Source organism: Canis aureus, chromosome 10 (genome assembly GCF_053574225.1).
Source record: "Canis aureus isolate CA01 chromosome 10, VMU_Caureus_v.1.0, whole genome shotgun sequence".
In the NCBI taxonomy this organism is placed as follows: Eukaryota; Metazoa; Chordata; class Mammalia; order Carnivora; family Canidae; genus Canis; species Canis aureus.
In genome coordinates this window covers 21530036-21553796 of record NC_135620.1, presented here as the reverse complement: position 1 = coordinate 21553796, position 23761 = coordinate 21530036, and the positions used below count along the sequence as shown (strand labels likewise).

Here is a 23761-nt window from a genome sequence, read left to right as displayed (position 1 = left end):
TATTGCTTAATAAAGCAGAAAATACGTTATGACCGAGCAGTTCCATTCTGTGACAGATTCATTTACTTCTCTCAAAATTTATATACCCTTCCATGTTTCACAGCTCTTGTAGTAGTCAGGGCCATTAGACTATCGTAGCCAATTTGGTGTAAATAGTATTTACTTGTGTAATTTCTGTCCTGAAGGTTGAGGATGGTGTAAGTCCATACTATCACCTGCCATGGAAACAAATAGCCCATTTCCCTAAACTCTCTCTCTTGGGAGGAGGCTTCCCTAGAGAGCATATCAGCTCATAGTGGATGTTAAGCCAGAAAAAACTTATTTATATGTTATATTTATAAGCATAAGTGAGCAGGGGATGGACATATACATGCATGTTAAGAGGAACTGGAATAATAAAGTTTCTGGGATGTAGTGTGGATGCTGCAGAGTAGGAGAGTCCTTGTTTCTAGGAAGAGTCATAGACCAGTCAAGTGGCTGTGAGAATGATTTTGGCAGATAAGCAATTTCTTCTTTTCAGATTAATTGGTTGGGAGCCTGTCATTTAAGGTTTGAATTTATATTTACTTTTGGTAATTAAAAGGTAGAAATTTAGTTTCTAATTTTATGATCTATAGTTTTTTGTTTTGTTTTGTTTTGTTTTACGTTGATATTGGATTTGTGAGAGCCAGCATGCTTTACAAAATGCAGAGAAAGTACACAAAGCAACATAACTAAGTCAGTAGATTTCCACTGTGAATGTTTATATTATTGATGTTTCCTATACTTTGCCTTGATATGCTTGCATTAAGATACCAATTTTTTAGGTTATGTCCAAATTAAATCTGACGTCTAGTAGCAAGTATTCAGCTCTAGCTATTCATCAGGGAAGTTTTATAAAATTCTGATGTCAAGGTCCTCCTCCATACCAGTGTTTTTATCCTAATGTACAGCTGGGGTTGAAAATCGGTGGACAAGAAAAAAAGATAGGGATGCCTGGGTGGCTCAGTGGTTGAGCATCTGCCTTTGGCTCAGGTTGTGATTCCAGGGTTCTGGGATCAAGTTCTCATCAGGCTCTCTGCAGGGAGCCTGCTTCTCCTTCTGCCTGTGTCTCTGCCTTTCTGTGTCTCTCATGAATAAATAAATAAAACCTTAAAAAAAAAGATAAGAAAGGTAGGTGTTACTGGCTCGATACTTCTGGACTATAGGGTCCAGTGATGGTAATATACACCTTAGAAAAACAACCAGAAAAAAAAAAAGGTAAAAAGAAAAATAATTGATCATGTCTGAGTAAGTATAGACTTACTTAATTGGTCAAATCCATATTCTAGAGTAATTCCAGATTTAAGTCATGCTGCCATTATAGAAAATTAGCATTGTTTTTGATTCTTTTTCTTTTCAAGGAAATATTTTTGGTGCTGACAACCTTTTTAATGAATTAGCCACTTTGATGTTTTATTCTTAAAATTAATTTTTCCTTTTACATCAACTGTATTGAAATATTCAGTAAAATGCACCATTATAAGTATGTCTTTATTAGTCATTCCTTTCTATTGTCTGTATTTTTCTAGTGCTTGACATCTAGGGCCTTCTTGAACTAGGAGAGACTGACCTTCCCAGGGCTAGCTAATTCCTAGAGATAGCAAAGGATTCCCCTTCTAGCAGTGCATCTTTCATGTGCAAACCAACCAATCCAGAGCCTGCCCTAACTGCCTCCTTTGTTTAGCTGTCATACTCCTGGGCCACCAGTCCCCTGGTCTAATCACCCCAGCGATACCAGTCAGTTAGGAGTAGTTCCTATACTGTGGAGACCACTGAAATAATTCAGATGAGCCAAACCTGAACCCATTTACCTTGCTTATCCCATCTTGCCCACCTTCTCCCTGGTGAAAACCACAATAAAGATCTTGGCACATTTTTCTCTCTCTCCCTCTGCCTGCTGACCATCCTGGTGCTTCCCTGTTGGGCCTCATGTGGTGTGGCATGCCTCCTGTTTTTAGGGAACTGTGAGTATAAACTTATTCCTTCATGACAGTCATTACCATGTCAGTATCTTACTATATATCTAATGAAAACAAATCCTGGGTTCATTTTAAAATAGCATGGTTCTGAGTTTTGACAAATGTAGGTGTGTGTAACAACTATTATCAAGGTGTAGAACTTTGTGTCACTCTTAAAAGTTCCCTTGTATCCCTTTATAGTCAGTAACCCACCCTCACTTCTCCCAACACCCCAATTTCTGTTATGCTTTCTGTCACCATAGGTCAGTTTTGCCTCTTCTAAAATTTCATCTGAATGACATTCTACAGTATGTGCTTTTTTTTTTGTATCTGGTTTCTTTCACTCAGCAGAATGTTTCTTAGATTAATCCCGTGTTCCTGCTTGTTTAAGTTGATCATCAATTTTCATTGAAGACCAGTATTGTGTTATATTGATATAGTAAAATTTGTTTACCCATAAGGCAATTGATAGATTTTAGATTATTTTCACTTTGGGGGAATGTTTGTATAAAGCTTCTATAACCATTCATGTGTTGATCTTTCTTTGAACATGTTTTCATTTCTGTTGGGTAGATATCTAGGAGTAGAATTGTTGGGCTGTAAGCAAGTATATGTTTAACTTTATAAGAAATTGCCAAACTATGCTCCAAAATGGTTGGACCATTTTACTCACTTTTACTCACTCACTCACTCATTTTACTCATTTTGCTCACCAGCAGTGTGTGACGATATCTTTATAACCAACACTTGCTATCATTTTATTTAAATTTCAGTAATTCTGGTGATGTGTACTGGCATCTCATTAGTTAATTTGTGTTTCCCTCATTCCTAGTGATATTGAGCAATTCTTTTGAGCTTATTGGCTATTTATGTATCTTCTTTTCTAAAGTGTCCAAATATTTGCCTATTTTAAAATTGGATAATTTGCCTCTGATTATGGGTTGTAAGACTTCTTTATATACCCTGGATAAAAGTTCTTTGTTAGATATATACATTGCTAATTTTCTCCAGACTCTGGGTTGGTTCTTTTTTTCTTTTTTTTTTTTAAATTTATTTTTTATTGGTGTTCAATTTACTAACATACAGAATAACCCCCAGTGCCCGTCACCCATTCACTCCCACCCCCCGCCCTCCGGGTTGGTTCTATATTAATGGTGTCTCTCAAAGATCAGAAATCTGTAATTTGATGAAGTATAGTTTATGATATTTTAAATTTTTTATGGCTGTGTGTGTGTTGTAAGACATTTTTGCCCTCCTCTAAGATTAAAAAATGTTCTGATTTGTTTGGTAGAGATTTTATAATTTTTAAGCTTTCATGTTTAACTTTATGATTCATTTTGAGTTAGTTTTTATATACAGAGTGAGATAGGGTGGAGCTTTATTCTAAAGACTAGTTTATTGGAGCACCTGGATGGCTCAGCGGTTGAGCATCTACCTTTGGCTCCAGTCATGATCCCAGAGTCCTGGGATTGAGTCGTGCATCAGGCTCCTCTCAGGGAGCCTGCCTCTCCCTTTGCCTATGTCTCTGCCCCTCTCTGCGTCTCTCCTGAATAGATAAATCTTGGGGAAAAAAAAAAAAGAAAACCGAAGACTAGTATATCTAGCACCATTTGTTTAGATGTTATCTTTTGAGTTTTGTCTAATTAGAATGTGTTTATCATAAATAAATAAAAATTAAAAAAAAATGATACAAATATGAAAAATACAACTTGCTCAAGATCAGTACAACTGGTAATTGGTAGTGCTAGGACTTGGGATTATCAGATTTAAAGGAAGAAATTTTTCAGAGAAATATTTACCAACATGATAAGAATTTTAACTGATTTATAGTAGAAAAAGATTTAAAAGTTTTTTTTTTTTTTTTTTTTTTTTTTTATTCATGATAGGCACACAGAGAGAGAGAGAGAGGCAGAGACATAGGCAGAGGGAGAAGCAGGCTCCATGCACCGGGAGCCTGACGCGGGATTCGATCCCGGGTCTCCAGGATCGCGCCCTGGGCCAAAGGCAGGCGCTAAACTGCTGCGCCACCCAGGGATCCCCCAAAAGGTTTTATATTTAGAATTTACATACAGTAAAATTCCCTTTTTGTAATGCACAGTCCTATGAGGTTTTTTTAAATGAAATTTTTATTGAAGAATAGTATATTTAAGAGAAGTTACATATAAACTTGTATTATCACCATCATGCTGCTTATGTATGAAGCTTCATATATATGTTTTTATGTGTATAATTTATTGAGGTGAAATTAATATAAAATTAGCCATTTTAAAGTGAACAATTCGGTGGAATTTAGTACATTCATAGGGTTGTGCAACCACTACCTTTATCTATTTATAGCTAGTTCTAAAACATTTCCACGAGTCCAAGGTAAACTTACCTCTTATCCTGTAAGCAAGCAGTTTCTCCTTCCTTTCCCTCTTAATCCCTTGCAGCCTCCAATTTGTATTTGTTCTCTGTGGATTTATCTCTTTTGGATATCTCATATAAATAGAATCATATAATAATATGACATTTGATATCTGCCTTCTTTCGCTTAGCATAAAGTTTCCAAGGTTTATCCATGTTGTATGTTTCTGTATTCCATTCCTTTCTATGGCTGAATAATCTTCCATTGTATTTATATGCCATGATTTATTTATTCATTCACTCATTGATGGACATTTGGACTGTTTTCCATTTATTAACTACAGTAAATATATTTTGCTGCTAAGAACATGCATATACATATACTTACTTTCATTCCTAACACATGACTAGGATATTACAGCTGCCACCACTGATACTGAACAATCTCAATGACTCTAGAATTCCCTCATGCTACCTTTCTGTAGTCAGACTCTTTTCTTCCCCCAACTGCTGGCAACCGCTTATCACTTATCTATCTGGCTTTATAGCAGTGAGATATTTAAGTTGTATCTCAACTATGTAGTCTGGCTTTCTTAAAGTATAGAATAGATTTTTCATGAGTTAAGTTTTTAGAATTAGAGAAAGTGTTTTAGAAGTCAGTAATTAGCAATATCTTATATGTATTTCCTAAGTTCAGTTTCTCCAACTTGCTAATTATGATAATTCTTATTTACCTACACAGCACAGATAACTGTCAAAAATATTATCTTACAGTATTTTATGAATTGAACATGCAGTTATTAGATTAGTTTTTTTAAATAAATTTTTTATTTGTTTACAAAAGATGTGTTGGGATTTTACATTTTCTTCCTGCCAAAATCTTCACTGAATTATATACTGGTATGTTTACATGTTGATTTTAAAAGCTCAGAGGAAAGATTATTCAGCTTTCTGAAAACATAGCATGCACAATAAAATAACTGTTTGCCAGGAAAAAAAAATCCCTGTTGTCTTCTAGTACCAGTTGGTATTACGTAGGTTTGTTTCGTGTTTCATATCTTATTTATAGTAGTTTGGAACTAGAAACTAGATACTAAGCAAACACTGATGTACACTGAAGCTTAACTATGCATTGGAGTGTTTCTTTGATCATATATATCGGTTTTTACTTGTGCGTATAATTCGAAACTCAGAACTTCTGAGAAACTGGCAACTTGCTTGAGTCCAGTCCATGTCTATGTTAAAGACAGGAATTATTAATTAACTTATTAATGTTACAAAGCTTTTATAAATATCATCTGAATAACTGTATTTAGATATGTTATATAATAAGTTACAAATTAATAGGTATTTAGTGATTATCTCTAGAGAGAGCATGAAGAAACATTTATTAGTATTGTTTGTTGGGCTGTAGAAACTTTCCAGACTCCTTCTCTCAAGAAAAGAGCTTTTGTTGGGAGGAATTTCAAATCCGATGACTATGTTTCTTAAAATACTTCAGATATACACTAAACATTCTAGGCCTCTAAGAAGTTGCAAGTCTTGAATATCATATTACTAGATAATTTTAATTGTGTATTTATTGTTTTCTTGGTATTGTCTAACCTTGCTTACCTCTCATATGCAGACCTATGCTTTGGGATCGCTTTGTTTTATACTGGGAGTGACCTTTAGTAGTTGGCTTGATTACTTTTTCATAATAACAAAGAGCCTTTGTAAATAAATTTTCCAAAATCTTACAGAACCGGGATGCCTGGGTGGCTCAGTGGTTGAGCATCTTGCCTTCGGCTAGGACATTACCCTAGTCTGGGGATCGGAGTTTTGCATCCCACATTGGGCTTCCTGCAGGAGGCGTGCTTCTCCCTCTGTCTGTGTCTCTGCCTCTCTCCCTATGTGTCTCATGAATAAATAAATATAATCTTAAAAAAAATTGTACAGAACATAGTGGAAAAGTATGAAATGAAAAAAACAGGCATCAGTGTTGTGACTTTTGAGTGTTGATTTTAGGATGTAAGGGCAGTGTGGTTGTGACATCTGTTACCACATTGATCACCAGGTTTGATTTGGTGATCTGGCAGGCTGCAGTGTCCTCTTCTTGCCTTAAGTCTGTTCCTTCTGTATCCTTATCACAGCTGCATGGTTGGTTGAAAAGGATGACCTTCCTGGATAGAGAATGATTGGTCTTTCTTTGGTCAAGATTATACAAGTAGCTGCTCTTCCCTGCTGGAACCTCCAAATAAGCTCCTAAAGTTAGAGCTCTTAAAAATTCATCACCCACAGGGTGCCTGAGTGGGTCATTTGGTTAAGATTCAACTCTTGGGATCCCTGGGTGGCGCAGCGGTTCGGCGCCTGCCTTTGGCCCAGGGCGTGATCCTGGAGACCCGGGATCGAATCCCACGTCGGGCTCCTGGTGCATGGAGCCTGCTTCTCCCTCTGCCTGTGTCTCTGCCTCTCTCTCTCTCTCTCTCTCTCTCTCTCTGTGACTATCATAAATAAAAATTAAAAAAAAAAAAAAAAGATTCAACTCTTGATTTTGGCTCAGGTCATGATCTCAGGATGAGATCCAGCCTCCTATGGGGCTGTGCACAGGAGTGTGGGGCCTGCTTGAGATTCTCTCGCCTTCACTCTTCCTCTGCCACCCTCTTCATGTGAGCATGTGCTCGCGCTCTCTCTCTCAGAAAAAAAAAAAGGAAATCCATCACCCAAGACTAGCTAAATGTGTTGCTCATTTAGTGGCAACTTAAGATGCTATATCTGATACATTGCCTTTATACTATTTAGAAAATACAGACTGTTTTAAAAATGAAAAGGAGTTAAAAAATTGGCTTCAAACACATATTCATTTAGTAAGCACATTTTTGATTTTGTTGTTGTTGCTTTTATGCTGGATACCTGATGAGTCTTTGGAAAAGAGTCACATCCTGTAAGGCAGCCTTAGCCTTTTGTAGCCTGCCTGATAAAGTTCAGAGATCTTTTTTTTTTTCAGAGAAATGTTTATAAAACCTTAAAATTTGTAGGATTTTGAAGGAAACTCATTACTTTGAAATAGTTGTCAAGATGCTAAGTTTGTAATATGGAAGCATGTACTATGTATTAACTTATTAAATATTAAGAATTGGTGAATCTAATAAGTATTATAATTTTGAAGTAATGATGAGCATAAACTTTTTTTCTAGAATATCTGCATCAACTGTGTAGTCTGATGAAACTATGATTCCTAACAGTGACCAAAGTTATAGGAACTGCTAATACTACTGAGATTTGTTGCCTACGTCTTAGCTGAAAAATGTGGTTGGTAAAAGTGAATATATCATTTTTTCCCCTATCCAAGTTCATTTTCCACACTGAACCATAGACCCCATGTTGGTCCTTAGACTTGACTGTAAACTCTCTTTTAGGATATGTGAGACTGGCACTTAAATAGTTGGTTATAGCTGAAGTCTGAGCAGAGATTTCATCTCTTTCATTTTTGCATTTTCATAATTCCACAATGCCTGGTAGACAGTAAGCAGATGAGATTCATTTATGTTACTGCCTTTATCAGTAATTTGTTTTTGTTGCTGTGTAGTATTCCATTGTATGAAGGTTTTTAAAAATAAATATATTTGGGCTCCAAATCCTGAATTCAGAAATATAATCAGGAAATGGTATCGTGTTAGAAATTGGATGTGATGAATGTTGTTGAATAGAGTGCAAGAATGACAGTGTCAGACGTTGTGCACAGGTTGAATGCAGCGTTAAGAAGCTGTGTTAGGTAACTTTTTCAGCTTTTGTTTAGAAGGGAGGAAAATGTGCCAGGAACCTGGAGATTTTTAGAGATAAATGAGTGGAAGAAACATTGGAGTTGTAAGAAACAGGCAAGATTGAACCAGAAACCAGAAGGGATGAGATCAACTTCGTAGATTTGGAAATGGAGAGGAGCACTTTTCCCTTTAAGGTAAAATGGAGGTATATGTGTGATATGTTAGTTCTCTTGTAGGTAAATCTGAGGATGATGGAGGAATGGTTATCTTAAAAAATTAGTGAACATTGATGTGAAAGGAAATGAGGAGTCATTGATGGTTTTGTAGTAGTGGGATGGCCTGATGAAGCATTACATTCCTAGAAAGTGAGTCTGGAATGAGTTGGAATAAGAGAGCCTTAAGTTGAAAAGATGGTTATATTTACTTAAAATGATTTGAGGGCTTGAACTTCAGGATTGTCATGAGAAATGGTAGTGATATGACAGATATATGTTTTGTGGTTCAGAGGTTATTTTGGCAGTTAGCAATTTAAACTATTAGCTAAAAAATTATATTAAAAAGATTGAATAACCTAATGGAATTGGTGTTATTGAGATGTTTAATTTTCTGTTTCTGCTTTTATTATATGTGCCTGTAGAATCACTACTATGATTCTGAATTAACTTTTTTAGTTCTTGTGAAATTTTCTCTGAATAACCTATAATACGTAGACTTCTCTAAAACCTATTTCTGTATTTTAGACTACCTCCCAATTTTCAGGTGTTAATTTAGGCTGATAGTGAAAAAAGATACCTTATAATTTTCCTTTTTCGGAATTCAGAATACATTAATATGTTGATTAAGCAGTGTTTGCTTTCTTTCAGATAACTTCTTGATTCTCATATTCCAGAAGCATTTTGTGAATTAAATAATCATTTTCAAAACATTGGCCTTCAGGTTGATTATTAAATATATAAAATACTTGAAGGCTGGTTGTAAACTTCTTTTCCTTCTGTAACTTAGAAGCTTAAGTTACTGGCAAGTCACTAGCTAAAAACAGGGACGTTTGTAGGCTGTCTGGATATTTTGTTCAGTTTTTCATATCCTCAAGAAAACTGAGATTATTTTCACTTAAAAATAGATCAATTTATTAATATGGAGATCATTTCAGAAGGGAAAAAAGATTTTACTCTAGAAGCTGTCAGTTCTCTGCTGCTGATTTTCCAAATTATATCTCTCTTCTTTTTTTTTTTTTATTTTTTATTTTTTTATGATAGTCACACAGAGAGAGAGAGAGAGAGAGGCAGAGACATAGGCAGAGGGAGAAGCAGGCTCCATGCACCGGGAGCCCAACGTGGGATTCGATCCCTGGTCTCCAGGATCGCGCCCTGGGCCAAAGGCAGGCGCCAAACCGCTGCGCCACCCAGGGATCCCTATATCTCTCTTCTGACTTTTCAGCAGGCACACACATTTTAACTTCCTTTGGGACATCTTCATCTTGACATCCCTCCAGTGCATTAGGATAATTATAAAATCAAATAGTTGAGGCTTCTTATTTCCAAGCTAGATTATTTTGAGGAATAGTTTGCTCTGCTCTAGTACTATATTTAATTATTTACTAAATCTTTTTCATTTTTGCTTTTTAAAATCCTTTTACCACCCTTGCCATTTTCACCATCCTAGGCCTAGTACCAGTAGTTTCAGGTTGGTTCTTTCTGTTACATTTTTAATTGCACCTAAATTGTGTTACTCCTTTGCTAAAGAATGTGTGATATTTCTGGGTTTTGTGTTTTCTAGTTTTTATCGCTCATATCTGAAAGCTTTAGAATTCTTATATGTAAGAATTTTAGTGGGTGAATTTTACCTTTCCATCCTTATTTTCTGAATCATATACCACCCTTGGTATTAGTAAGCCTGTGAACCTGCTTCTTCTATTTTACTCATTCTATAAGTTCTAGTCAATGTTATGCTTGTCTCCTCAAGTATATGGATTTACTTTTTTAGGTTTTTATTTATTTATTTTTGAGAGCGAGCGAGAGAGAGCATGAGTGGAAGTGAGGAGAAGCAGATTCCCCCCTGATGGGGGAGCCCAACTTGAGGCTCGATCTCAGGATCCTGGGATCATGACTTGAACCAAAAGAAGATGTTTAACCATCTGAGTCACTCAGGCACCCCTCAAGTATATGAATTTCTAAAGAATTTAGAATATGCTTAGTGTTGTGCCTAGTACAAAATAGGTCTGTAATGTTAGGTGTTTTCAGTGAGTAAAATGCAGTTTAGCAATTAATGATAGCTACCTTTTATTGTATATTTACAGTATCCCAGGAATTTTGCCAATGCGTTGTACTAAATTAAGCTTTTGTAAATCCTTACTATTGTATGAAATAAGTATTGTTATTTACATTGATAATTGTAATATTTACCAATACGATAATAAATGACAGAACTGGGATTTTTGTATCTTGGTCTCTACTTTAAGTTTTTAAATTATTTTTTGTTTTTTAAAGATTTATTTATTCATGAGAGACACACACGAGAGAGGCAGAGACACAGGCAGAGGGAGAAGGAGGCTCCCACAGGGAACCCAATATGGGACTCCATCCCGGGACTCTTGGGCTCATGCCCTGAGTTGAAGGCAGATGCTCAACCGCTAAGCCACCCAGCCATCTCTGGTCTCTACTTTTAAAGTCACTTAATTACTATACTGTGCTCCTTCCCATAAAGTGTATTTATTTTAATTTATGTGTTTAAGATTTCTAAATTTATATTAAGCATCCTAAGACTATCTCATTTTTAATGCATGGTTATAAATATGATACTTGCTCTGTAAATTTATGTTCCTGCAGTATAATGTAGTGGTCTGTCCTATTCATTGCACTGTTAATAAAAAGTCTGGTTGATCAAAGGTCAGAGGGAAGTGTATAAATTCCAAGTTGAAGATGGTCTCCTATGGACTATGACCTCAGAAAGGGAAAACAGTTTACCTAAGAAGTGAGACTCAAACCCAGACTGATGTAGCTATGTATCAGGGTACAAACTCAGCTTTGTAACAGAGACTGCAAGATACAATAAAATAAGATAAAACCTTTTCTCTTATATTTAAAAAAAAGTTGGTAGGTAATTCTTGGCAAGTAAATAGTGTAGTTGCATGAAATCATCTAGTGTTGCATACTGATAGGTCAGCTAGGATAGCTCTGCCATCCTTAACATGTGGCTTCCCTTCCTGAGTCCAAAGAGACTGTGCTAGTTATTGTTATTTCCTAGCTATCAGGAAAGGGGTAAGGAGAGAAGGAAAAGCATTTTGTATTTCCAAAGATGACCTAGAAATTGCACATGCCAGTTCCTGTTATATTCCACTAACTTGAATATAGTAATATGACCACACTTATATATGCAATGGAAATTGGGAAATAAGTCTCTAGGTAGGTAGCCATGTACCCCAGAAAACTCTAGGAGTTTTGTAATTAATAGGAAGGGAGAAGGCAAATTCCAGGGAACAGTTGGTAGTCTTAACCATAGTCTTAGTTTAATTTTCAATTTGAATGGCTGCAGAGATTTTGGGATATAATGAATTCTTAATGCTGTATGATAACAATGATAGTACTAAATGTGGAATGTTTACTACATAATGAGTAAGAGATAAATTAGAGGTGTGCTTTGCAACAGCAGTGATTCATTAAGTCACTTTACAGTTTCTATTTTCCTAAGCAAGTATCTTTAATTGAGAAGTAAGTTTATGGTGGGGATTCAGGATTGGGAAATAACCAAGATAGAAGTTTGGAATTTGGGAAAAGGTAGTAGTAAAGGGAACATTGAAGTGCTTGGCTACAGAGAGTCTAGCTCAGCTAGAAGGCATGTGCACTAGAACTAGTACAGTAGAACTAGAGGCCATATGACTTTGACCCCTTCCTTCCCAGTATGATCATGGAGAATATAGCCAGTCTATATTATTTTTACAATGATTATTCTCCTCTTTGAGGATATAGAGTTGAGAGGAATAGTGAATACATTACTACATGAAATAACTGTCTATTCAGAGTGAGAATTGAGCAAGTAGGCACTAGAAGGGATATTTTTATTTCATTTTGATAAAGAAACCTACTAAGATCCTATGTAGTTTTGTTAGCATTAAACTGATACCAAGATAAGTGTCATCAGAGTTCCTGCAAAAATTAGTTTCAACTTATTGGTAAGCTACTAAATGTCATCTGTGGTGCTAGACACTAGAATACACCTGTGTATGAGAGAAGTTTGGTCCCATTGTCACACAGCTTATGGTCCAGTAGAAATGGGAGATAATAAATAGATAATTACAACAGTAGTCTGTTGAGCACCAGGATAGGAGATGTACAGTGGGGTAGTTTAGGGCTTTTTATTGGGGAAAAGAGAGAGAAATATGCTATAGAGGATTATCCCTCTTCGGCTACATTGTGGAGAGTAGATTGGAGGGGAGCAGGAGAGGTTGTGAGACTAATTTAAGTAGTTAAATATGGTAGCCCATACAAGGATGATGGCAGTGTGGTCATGCTGATAGTCTGACAGATATTTTGGTAGTAGAATAAATAGTGACTTGGTGACTTCTAGATTTTTGGTTTGAGCTATCAAACTTTTCTCTGGCTGGTTCTTCAGTGCAAAAATGGATCAAGTCCTGGTGTAAGATTATGATGTTTCTGAAGGTATTTTGTATTCTTTGGACAAGAGAGGATCCAAAACCTCGGGAGTCAAAGAGGTGCTTATTGAAATGAATGCAAAGTTTTGGTACAGACTAGAGGTAAGGAATGTAGTTGGAAAAAAAGTGTTTCCCTTCCTTTCTCTAGTTCCTAGTTTTGTTTTCTAGGGGTTGTTTCTTAGAATATTACTAATCTGTCTTTGTGTTAAGTTTCTTATTTATCTTACTTGAAAATCTTTTTTACTTTGAAGTATATATGAGAATATTATGGTATTCACTCTGATGGTATACATACTGTTTTGAACCTTGTTTTTCTTCATGAAGTAATAATCTTGGAGATCTTTGTGTAGCTCTATCTCATCCTTTTACAGGCTTGCACAGTATTCTATATAAATGTAATTTATATATCAAGAGTTTATCAAGTCTCCTATTAGTGAGCATTTGGTTGTTTTAGTTTTCACCCCTTTGATACATTTAATGCTGAAGTAAATGGCTTGTATTATATAGGATTATAATTAACCTAGATTTGTATCATAGGCCTATCATGAATGAGCTCTGAAAGCTTAGATCTGTTAGACCTTGTGAAATCATTCAGTTTAGTTTTGTGTGTGTATGCAGGCTTCTAACTTAATCAAAGATTTTTTTTAATTAATTATTTTTTCATTTGAGTGTAGTTGACACAATGTGTTAGTTTCAGGTGTATAACATGGTGATTTGACATTGTTTTTTGTTTTTGTTTTTGTTTTTTTAAAGTAGGGCAGCCAGTATGGAGCCCAGTGCAGGGCTTGAACTCATGACCCTGAGATCAAGATGTAAGCTGAGACTGAGAGTTGGATGTTTAACCGACTGAACCACCTAGGCAGCCCTCAATATCTTTGTACATTATTGCTGTGCTGTAGGTTCCCAGTAAAATTGAGCAGATTTTAAAATAGAGATTGCCCATATATCCTTTGACCCCACAGATGAAAGATGGATTTTAAAAGTTTCTGCCTAATGAATTGTGGAGGAATTGCTAGTGTGCCAACACAATTGCTAGTGTATATATCTCAACAAGTACCAGGATTATTGGAATTAAGTATTACAATTAAAATAAAGGTTATAGTTTTTAAAACTGGGACAAGAAGGCAATGTACTTGGAAGAGACAGGTAATTCCAGCAGCATTGTCAGTAATTCACCAAATTTTTATTGAGTTCTGGGTATGTGTGACAGACACACTGTTTTAAGTGTTAAAGAGATAAAACACAATGCCTGTACTAAACATAGAGGTAAGTCCTGTCTTACAGATGAGAAATCTGAGTCAGACTAGAGAAGTTAAGGCATTTTTCTAAAATCACATTCAGTCTTTATGTGGCAGAATTAAGTTTTAAATCTAATTTAGGCTGATTCAGAGCCCATTCTTTTGTTTTGGTCATGTTGGGTATGGGGAATGATTCTTGATCTTTTAGCATATTGTCCATTAGGTTGTGGATTAATAGCCTTTTGTATTAAGGCATTTCTGTTACTGCAGTAGTCATATCAGCATAATACACAGATGCACTCTTTACCTCTTCTGAAAGAACATGTTGATATGTGTTAAAATACAAACCCAGTGAAAGACTCAGTTTTTAAAGCAAGTTGAAATGTCTCTGTTTCAGAACCAAACCAAGTAATGTGACGTGGTAGTTTTATTGAAGTATGTAAATAAATACATTTTTATTTTTACATTTTAATATGTTTGTATAACATAAATATAATTTTTTAAGTTCAAAGGTTGTATTTTGTGCTACACTTGTCTGTGGGAGTTCATTACAGAGTTCAGATTAGTGAGCCAGTTTACATATGACTGCTGTGGGTCCTATGATCATCAGGGCTTGTTGCTTTTCCAGTTGCTTGTCATCTGGGTAGACTACAAGCTTGCTGTGGCTTCCAAGAATGTGTGTGTGTGTACTTGTCTGAAATGGCAGAGTTGGGACACAGTGAAGTTGAGAAAGGAGCTCTTCTGTTTTCTTGCTTATTAGATGAACCTAAGTTCCTTATAGATGGGGATTGTTGAATTGCTGAAATGTAGCCATGGTTCCCTCTGTGCAGACTAGCCATTGTTGAGTTAAAGTGTCCTTAAAAAAAATTGGGATTCCTAGTCTGCAGTAGCTACTAGGGCAGTTTAGGTTGATTTTCTTAGGTTGATTTTCTTTAAAAAATATATTTATAGTAGAAGAGATAAAGGAAATGTAGTCATAATTGGCTTCAGTAAAAATTCCAAAGTCTTCAGTGAAACAAAAGAATAGGATTCTGCTTGTGAAATGGTAGGACTGAATAGACGGAGCCTTTTGTAAAAAATAGATTTTGTCACGGGCAGTAATTTCCCAAAGGCTCCCAGTCTCCCATGGTTCCGTTGCTAGGATTAAGCCTTTTTCATTGCAGCATGGAGAGGCTTTTATTTGAATTAAATTCAGACTTCTTGGTATGTCACCTGACAGTCTTGTGGTTTCAGATGAATATGATTCATTGCTATTATTAACCTGAGTTGGCAGTTGTGTGTAACTGGAGTTTTTAGGGATTTTGAAAAGTGGAGCTGCATTAAGACAACTAGAGATGCCACTAATGTACAGTTTAACTCAAGATGTTATTTTCAAATGTTGTTAACATCAGATTCAGCCCAAATGTAGTTATAAATTTGGTGATAAGTTTGCTTTACAATATCTGAAACAAAAATTTAAATGGTGAGACTTTTAGATATACTTATTTTTGAAAAGTAGTTTAAAGTTGCAATGATAAATTAGAAGGACTTCTGAGAATGTTTTAAGCAAGCGATAATCATTAGTTTAAACGTGTAATTTCTAAATACTGTGTATTAGTCATTAGTGTTGTGTCTTATTCTGTTTCTGTCATTCACTGTTCTTCTTTCTCATGTTTACATAAGAACACTGCACATATTTGGAAAGCAGTGGGCTTTTGTGTTTGTATCTCACATACACATTCATAAGTAAAATTTACATTAAAAACGACATTATTTTAGTTTGTTGATCAAAATATAATTATTTTTATAGTTAATGTTATTCTTTAATGACATGGGGCTGAATTTTTCTGGTAACATTTTTGATGCTTTCTGAACATCTTAACTATGTGTCCCAATTAGTCATTTATAGTTTGAATTAAATAATCTGAATTAGCAGTGACTTTAGACTAAGGTACTTTGTTCTTGTATTTTAAGTAAATCCCACTGTGGAGTCTAAAAATATTTTTTCAATGTGTGTAACCCAGTGGAACAATTTGGATGGATACTGGCCCTTCGAATTGTTTTAACATTCTTCTAGGGTTCCATTGCAATTTCTTTCTATATACCTAAGTTCTTAGGCATATAGAATTAATGTCTGAAAGTTAAAGACTATATAGGTCAGGTGTATTTCAATTAGGTGTGTGTGATGCTGAAAAATACTAAGCAACTATGGTAGTAGATACGATACGTGATATCCTCTCATGGTTTAGAAATTTATCTTACTGATGTTCTAGTTCAACAAGAATTCATATGGTAGATTATTAATTTTTGAAAATACTTTTTGTAAAATTTTAACTTCATACATATGCCTTTATATATGTTAAATTAGGGGATAGGTATAAATAGATTTGGTTGGTATAAATAGGGGATAAGTATAAATAGACTTGGTTGGTATAAATAGGGGATAAGTATAAATAGATTTAATGTTGGTAACAGTTTATATTTTGCTTTATATTGTTTTCTTTTGTGAAATATCTAGTTTGATTAAATGGTGATATTACTACAGCCAAGTAGCTGATTATACTTGTGTTTAAAATGTAAATGACAGTCATTAGGGTTTCATCAGTATTCTGGATATAATGGAGTTCAGTATGACTAAAGATAAACAGGCTAAAGGTTATCTAGTGTTATATTTAGTTTATTAATATGTAGCTGGAGAAAAAGAATTGGATAAAACAGCTTATATAAAAATCAAGACTTTTTGGATAGGAAAAGGCCTAAACTAATAACACATTTCTTTGGAACTGAGATTAACAAATAAATCATGGGATTATTTTTCTGTCAGGTTAGAGAATTTTCTCTCCTTGGAGAGAGAAATAATTAGAAATATGTAACTTCCTGGGTGAAATGGGTGATGGGCATTAAGGAATGCGATTGTGGTGAACACTGGTGATATATGGAATTGTTGAATCACTTTCTTGTCCACCTGAAACTAGTATAACACTGTGGGTTAAGTATATTGGAATTTAAAAAAGACAGAGAGAGAGAGACATATAAGCTTCCTGAATTAAAATGATAACCTCATTCACTCATTCAGGAAATTAATTGAGGTTCCATTATATTCCTTATCTTTCTTAGTTGCTTCTTTTAGTATTTAGTAAGATACTGAAACATGAAATACCAAAACAAAATATAAACTAAAATTTGTGGTGAAAAAGTTGTCAATCTGGGAGGAATTTCCATTATTTACAAAACCAGTTTGAATTCTTTTGAAAAGGAAAATTAGTACCATAATGGTACCTTGTCACCGATGATCCTGTTTGCTAAAGAAAAATTTATTTTAAGCAGTTCTTTAATGAGTGACTCCTAGCAGAAATGCAGTGATACTCTGAATAGTGGTCTGTATTTTATCTTAATTATTTTTTGTATTTTAAAAACTTCCTACAATGTAATTTTCACATGTATTTTATGGTTCCCATATATTTTATACATGATTCCTCTAATTTTGTATATATCTTTACACTAGGTCTTTCAAACCCTGAGTTGTAGTAGTTATTGAATTAGGTCCTTGACTTTATAAAAACATATTTTATAAACTGAGTAAATAATTGATGAATATGTAGTTCTCTTTTTCACAAGTATATAGAGGTTCTTTTGATTAATACTGTATTGAATTCATAGTAGCGTTCAGTCATATTTTCTGTTACTGGTTACCACATTTTTCTAAATATTAAAAAGGTGTCCTTTTACTAGAAATTATTGGGAATTGCTGATACAGCCCATATGTTCTCTTTTGTCTGATACAGTTGGGATTTCCAGCTTAATAGAAAAAGTTAATTGAAATGAGGAACTTAAAAAATTGTACATGTTGTTACATTTTATTTTTAGCTTAAGACCTAAATATGCACTCAATTGCTGTTTCTTTCCTGGTCACTGTGTTTTAGAGGGAATGGTGAATATTATGTCATTATGTCATACCAGGAAATTTTTCTAAAGCACAGTCTGTCTATAGGTTTTTAAAATACTCAGATTACTTGCCCCATGTACAGGATATATTTCTCCAATTGAATGTGGTGCTTTTAGCTGTTATGCTTTGGGGTTCTATTGGTGACCTCTTCTTGGCGTGTTGTTATGTTGAGAAGGCTTTCTGCTTATCTTTTGGAGCCTAATCTAGCATTCTTCTCTCTCTACTGCCTTGCCTTCATCCTTTACTTTCTTCTTCTTTTTTTTAATTTAACCAAACTCAATGTTTTCTAGTACTGGGGGCAGTTTCTAGTACTGGGGGCAGTTTCTACATGCATAGGTTTTGAAATTTGGCTGCCCTCTCTCTCTATTTCTTGCAGGAGCATAAGATTTTTATTGTTTCCCAGTATTAGTTTGCATCACCTTGCATGCTTCCATTTCAGTGAGATGACATTGATGTGAATAAGGCTCAAGAAAGAACAACTAATATAGTACCAGGTATATAGTAGTCATTGCAAATAATTATTCCATAAATGAATTTAAAATCTTCATGTTTGGTAAATATACTCTACACTAAGAGATTATCTCAGATCTTTGTTGCTAACTAAGTAAAAGTGAAAAATGTCTGGATGATCAATTGAAAGTAGGAGTAAAGGAAGAGAAGAGGTCTGTTCATGTTTCTCTACAAGTCTATGAAACTCAATTCTTGAGGCGAAAGAATTGGTTAAATAGAAAAAAAAAGGTGAGTTATTTAGGTATTACATTTAAGTGTGACAATCATTAAATGTGTTGAAATACAAACTAGCATTTAGTCTTGTGCTTCTCAACCTTTTGTATTTTCCTTTTTTTACATTATTGTACCCCTACGAAGCCTTTTTTGGACATCTTTTTCCTTAATTGCCATCTCATCAAATGAAGTTTTAATACCACAGATATACTTGGTATTTGCTTGTATATTGTGGCCCTTTGAAAGGCCACATCCATTGTAATATCTAATATTGTTTTGTCTCCTTCCCCCAACCCTCTTTGGAAGCCATCTTGCTCTCATTGAGAATATATGATTTACCCCTGATTTAAAAGCCAGTAATGGGACGCCTGGGTGGCTTAGCAGTTGGGCACCTCCTTTCATGCCCAGGGAGTGATCCTAGAGTCCCGGGATCGAGTCCCACATCAGGCTTCCTGCATGGAGCCTGCTTCTCTCTCTGCCTGTGTCTCTGCCTATCTCTCTCTCTCTCTGTCTCTCATGAATAAATAAATAAAATCTTAAAAAAAAAAAAAAAAAAAAAGCCAGTAATGTGTTACAGGAATTTACATGGTCTCTGAACTGCAGTGTCAGTGTGTTAAGGGAAGTGTCTATTCCAGTATGTTTATTTTCTATTAGCATTCTTTGAAGGTATCAGATAAAAAACATGCAGAGCAGATAAGCTGACATAAACTATAAATAACATCTGTGTAGAGTTAAAATAGTTTATGGTTCATCACTGAGTATTCTTACTAATGTATATATTTTTTAAAGGTTTCATTTATTTATTTGAGAGAAGGAGAGAGAGCGACAGAGCATGAGCAGGGAGGAATGGGAGAAACAGGCTTCCTGTTTAGCAGGGAGCCTGTCTTGGAGCTCAGGGCTCGATCCCAGGACCTTGAGATTATGACCTGAGCTGAAGGCAGATGCTTTACTGTGACTGAGCCACCCAGCTGTCTCCTTACTAATGTGTAAGTTAATATTAAGCTGACCAAGTAGCTTAATACTAAGGAAGGTTTGCTGTAGTATATAATTTTTGTGAATGGTGATGCTGTCCTTACCACTGTTAATGATTTGGCTTAGTTATGTCCTCAATTTTGACAAAAAGAGGCAACCCAATGAAGTAGAAAGCATGGTGGATTAGATATCAGAAGATTAGGTTTTGGTATAATAATGCATTATGCTATACTTTTTGTGTGCTGAGTGAAAAGTGAATACCAGTGGAAAATAGAGATGGGAGTGAAAGAAAGAGGCACAATCAACCAGCCTAACCAGAACATTGACTTTAGGTAGGTCATTTTTGCTTTTCTTTCTCTTCTTTCATTTGAAAAATGAATAAATTTAGGGTTATTATTACCATTTAAAATTGCCTATTAAAGGAGTCACTTGGGATTATTCTTGTTGTTTAATATCATGTTCCCTAGTATACTTCTTTTTTCCCTAGATTTTATTAATTTATTTGAGAGAGAGACAGAACACAAGTGGGGGGAGGAGCAGAAGGAGAGGGAGAAGCAGACTCCATGCTGAGTGGGGAACCTGATGTGGGGCTGTATCCCAGGATGGTGAGATCATGACCTGAGCCGTTAACTGACTCAGCCACCCAGGCACAACTTCAAGTATATTTCAAACAGAATTAGTTTGTTAGGCAACTTTTTGCTAACAGATTTATCTAGTAAATTTCAATTAATTGTGTCTTTAAGTTTCAAGATTCACAACTTTTTTCCATGGCAAGATAAAGGGAATCAAAGCTTTATCAGTAACCTCCCTCCATTTTAGAGATACTCCTCAGAAGTATAGATCCCTTCCCAGATAACTTTTTTTTTTTTAAAGATTTTATTTATTCATTCATGAGAGACACACAGAGAGAGAGAGAGAGAGGCAGAGACACAGCAGAGGGAGAAGCAGGCTCCATGCAGGGAGCCCGATGTGGGACTAGATCCCAGGTCTCCAGGATCACGCCCTGGGCCAAAGGCAGGTGCCAAACTGCTGAGCCACCCGGGCTGCCCCCCAGATAACTTTTGACTAGCTTTTTCTTCTTTTTTTCTTTCTTCCTTTTCCTTTTTCCTTTTTCCTTTTTCTTTTTCTTTTTCTTTTTCTTTTTCTTTTTCTAACGGTGATTGGTGGTAAGAACCTCTCTAGTCAGACCAAGTCAACTTCACACACGATTTCTATTTAAATATAAAGCTGTGTTGTTCTGTCTCTGTTCTTAATAAGGCATATCCCACAATCTGAGCCCTGCAAGTCTTGAGCCTTCTTTATGTCTCCAACCTTGCCTTCTCCATCTAATAATGCTTATGGTGCCTTTTCTCTGCACAATTTAGAATTCCTTATGTTTTCACTTTCTTCACAATTTTCCACCTTTCTGCCTTTACAGTCCATAATTCCTTCTTTTGCCCTTTCAGTACAGTATGCTGCTTTTTCCACGCTCTACTGCACACTAACTGTAGAAACTTGGCCCCTACTATTGCTTGGAGACTGTTCTTGCCTCTCATTAAAACCTCTTCTGAGGCCTTTGCCATAGTACAACAGTTTGCTCTATTTTTTTGTTGCCATCCACTGAGGATCTTCTACCAGATGGTTCCCTAGTATTCTTGAAGAACTTTGACATTTAGGTGATAGTGTTTCTTTCCAGATTATTTTGTATCACCATCTTATGCAACCCACACATCTAACATTCTGACTTCACAGTGCCTTCTCTTGCTCTCTACCTTGATCTGTTCTTGACTAGACCTTGAGTCTAACTATGAGCTCACTCTGCTCTCTTTCTGGGATCCTCCCATTCTGACCATAACTTCATATCCTTTGATCTTTCATATAAACTTGATCTCTAACTTAAGATGTCTGTTTTTTTGTTTTTTCCCCCTTCCTTTTCTCCCATCACCTCCATTCTGACCGTGTTTCCTGTGCTAGTAAGTCCAGACCTTCTTTCTTGATATCACTCTTGACAGCCTTGTTCCTATTTTTCTATTGCAGTTACTCAGAAAATCTCCTCTTAAATACACTGTCTACTTTTGTCCCTTCCAGGCCTAGCCTCCCTTGTGATAGTACAGAAAATCAGTCCTATCACAGATTGATGATTTTCATCCCGGCTGGCTTGACAGTACTTTAGCTTATGCTTTCCCTCAGGTTAGCATCTTCCCACATTGTCTTTGATGACTCTGTCAGACCTTTATCTCTCACAACCAACTTGTACCTGAGTTCAGGTCATACATTTCATATATATTTAGGTAGTACATGCTTGATTTCTACTTTTTAGAAAAAATAGAAGTGATCAAGTGTAAGGTGCTAAGGCACCTGCCTTAGCAAGTGCATTTCATAGTTCGTTAGCCTTTCCCAGGGTACTGTGTCCTAACTTGTCTGGGCTCTTAGTCCAACAATTCTTTTTGGTTGTTTTATACTGTTTCTCTGACACTTTCCCATCAGTTTATAAATAGATACATTTAAGTATATGCCCTTTTTTGGATAGATAGGTAGATAAATGAAAGGATATATACATATAAAAATATGTATGAAGATATATCTGTATATCTTTTATCTGTGTATGCTTTTCTTTTTCCTTTAGAGAAAGCTTCCTGTAGCTTCTTCTACCTGTCTGGGATGACCATAGACCTTGGTTGTCCAAGAAAATTTCAATTTACCCCTGTGTGTTTAGGGTCCCCCTTTACTTTCAAAACTCTGCAATGTAGATGGATTATATGATCACATTGTTTCTTTCTTTTTTTTTTTTTTTTGATCACATTATTTCTTTTTCTCCCCATTTCACAGGGAAATTTTTCCAAATAGCACTGTTTCACTCTCTCAGCTCTTTTCCCTTCATTCCATTGCCATTGCCTCTGAAATGGTTCTTGCAAGAGTACCAAGGATTGCCACATTGTCAAATCCCTTGGACACTTTTAGTGTTTATAAATTTTGGCTTTTGGCACTGCACAGTATTCCTTTCTTCATTTTTTCTTGCTTACCTTTTTTTTACTTATTTTTATTATTCTTTTATTTTTTAAAGATTTTTTATTTATTCATAAGAGACAGAGAGAGAGAGAGACAGAGAGAGAGAGGCAGAGACATAGGCAGACTGAGGAGCCAGCTCCATGCAGGGAGCCTGACATGGGACTCGATCCCGGATCTCCAGGATCAGGCCCTGGGCTGAAGGCGGCACTAAACCACTGAGCCACTGGGGCTGCCCTTTTACTTATTTTTAAAAAAGTCTTCCTTGACTTTTGAAGTAACATTTTACCATAGGTTTTCTCTTTTCTTTCTTATGGTCTATCTCTACTAATCTTCCTTGGTTTCTCTGTTTCTTTTCTCTCTGTCCTGGAAATATTACCATGTCCTAAGATTCTAGTTTATTGGTTCTTCACTTTGTTTTCTTTTCTTTTTTTTTTTTTTTTAAGATTTGATTTATTTATTTGAGAGAGAGAGAGAGAGCCAGCATGAGTGTGAGGGGCAGAGGGAGAGGGAGAAAGAGAGAATCCTAAGCTGACTCCATGTAGAGCTTGAAGGCCAACATGGGGCTCAACCCCAGGACCCTGAGATCATGACCTGAGCCGAAAACAAGAGTTGGAGTCCAGCCGACTGTGCCACCCAGCACCCCTCTTTTCTCTCTTTATCTGTTTTCCATGAATGATTTCACTGCCAACTATGTGTCAATAACTCTGTGTCTAATAACTCTACTCTCAACTTTTCTCATGTGCTGCAGACAAATTTTTCATCAATCTTTAGGATATTTTTCTGCAGCTGTGTTTCAGGCCCCTTAAACTGTTAACACCCCTATCTCAAATTTGCTTCCCTCCTTTATTCTCTACCTTGGTTAATGGTATATATTTTCATTATATTGGAAAGCTGGGAGTCTGCCATCCTCTTCCCTCATTCCCAGTATACAGTCTCTCAGATGCTCTCTCTCTCTTGTAAGTAATATCTAGCTCTGTCCCGTTCTTTCTGTTTTCAGAGCTGTTCTTTGGTTCAGTTTATAACATTATTCTTACCTCTGAACTTCCCACTCTTGTCGCTCCTCCAAATTTCTGTCAACATGATTTTCTAAAATGCGTAAATGATCTTGTCACCTATTGTTCAACACTCTTGTTTACTGATTACCTGAATGAATGATGATGTTCCTTTGTGTTTGTGCCAAATGCTTTTGAGTTTTGATC

General features: G+C 35.7%; 1 protein-coding gene across 6 annotated transcripts in view; it reads left to right on the top strand.

The window, feature by feature from the left end:
* The window catches only part of FNIP1 (folliculin interacting protein 1), a 155382-nt gene that overhangs the window by 33338 nt on the left and 98283 nt on the right, over positions 1–23761 (top strand). Inside the window, exon 1 of one of the 6 annotated variants that reach the window (XM_077911564.1) lies at positions 18280–18373. The exons of the other annotated variants lie outside the window; for them this stretch is intronic. The gene's annotated coding sequence lies outside the window, so the exon portion shown is untranslated. Of the gene's footprint in view, positions 1–18279; positions 18374–23761 lie in introns of those variants that run through there. 6 annotated transcript variants of the gene reach the window in all.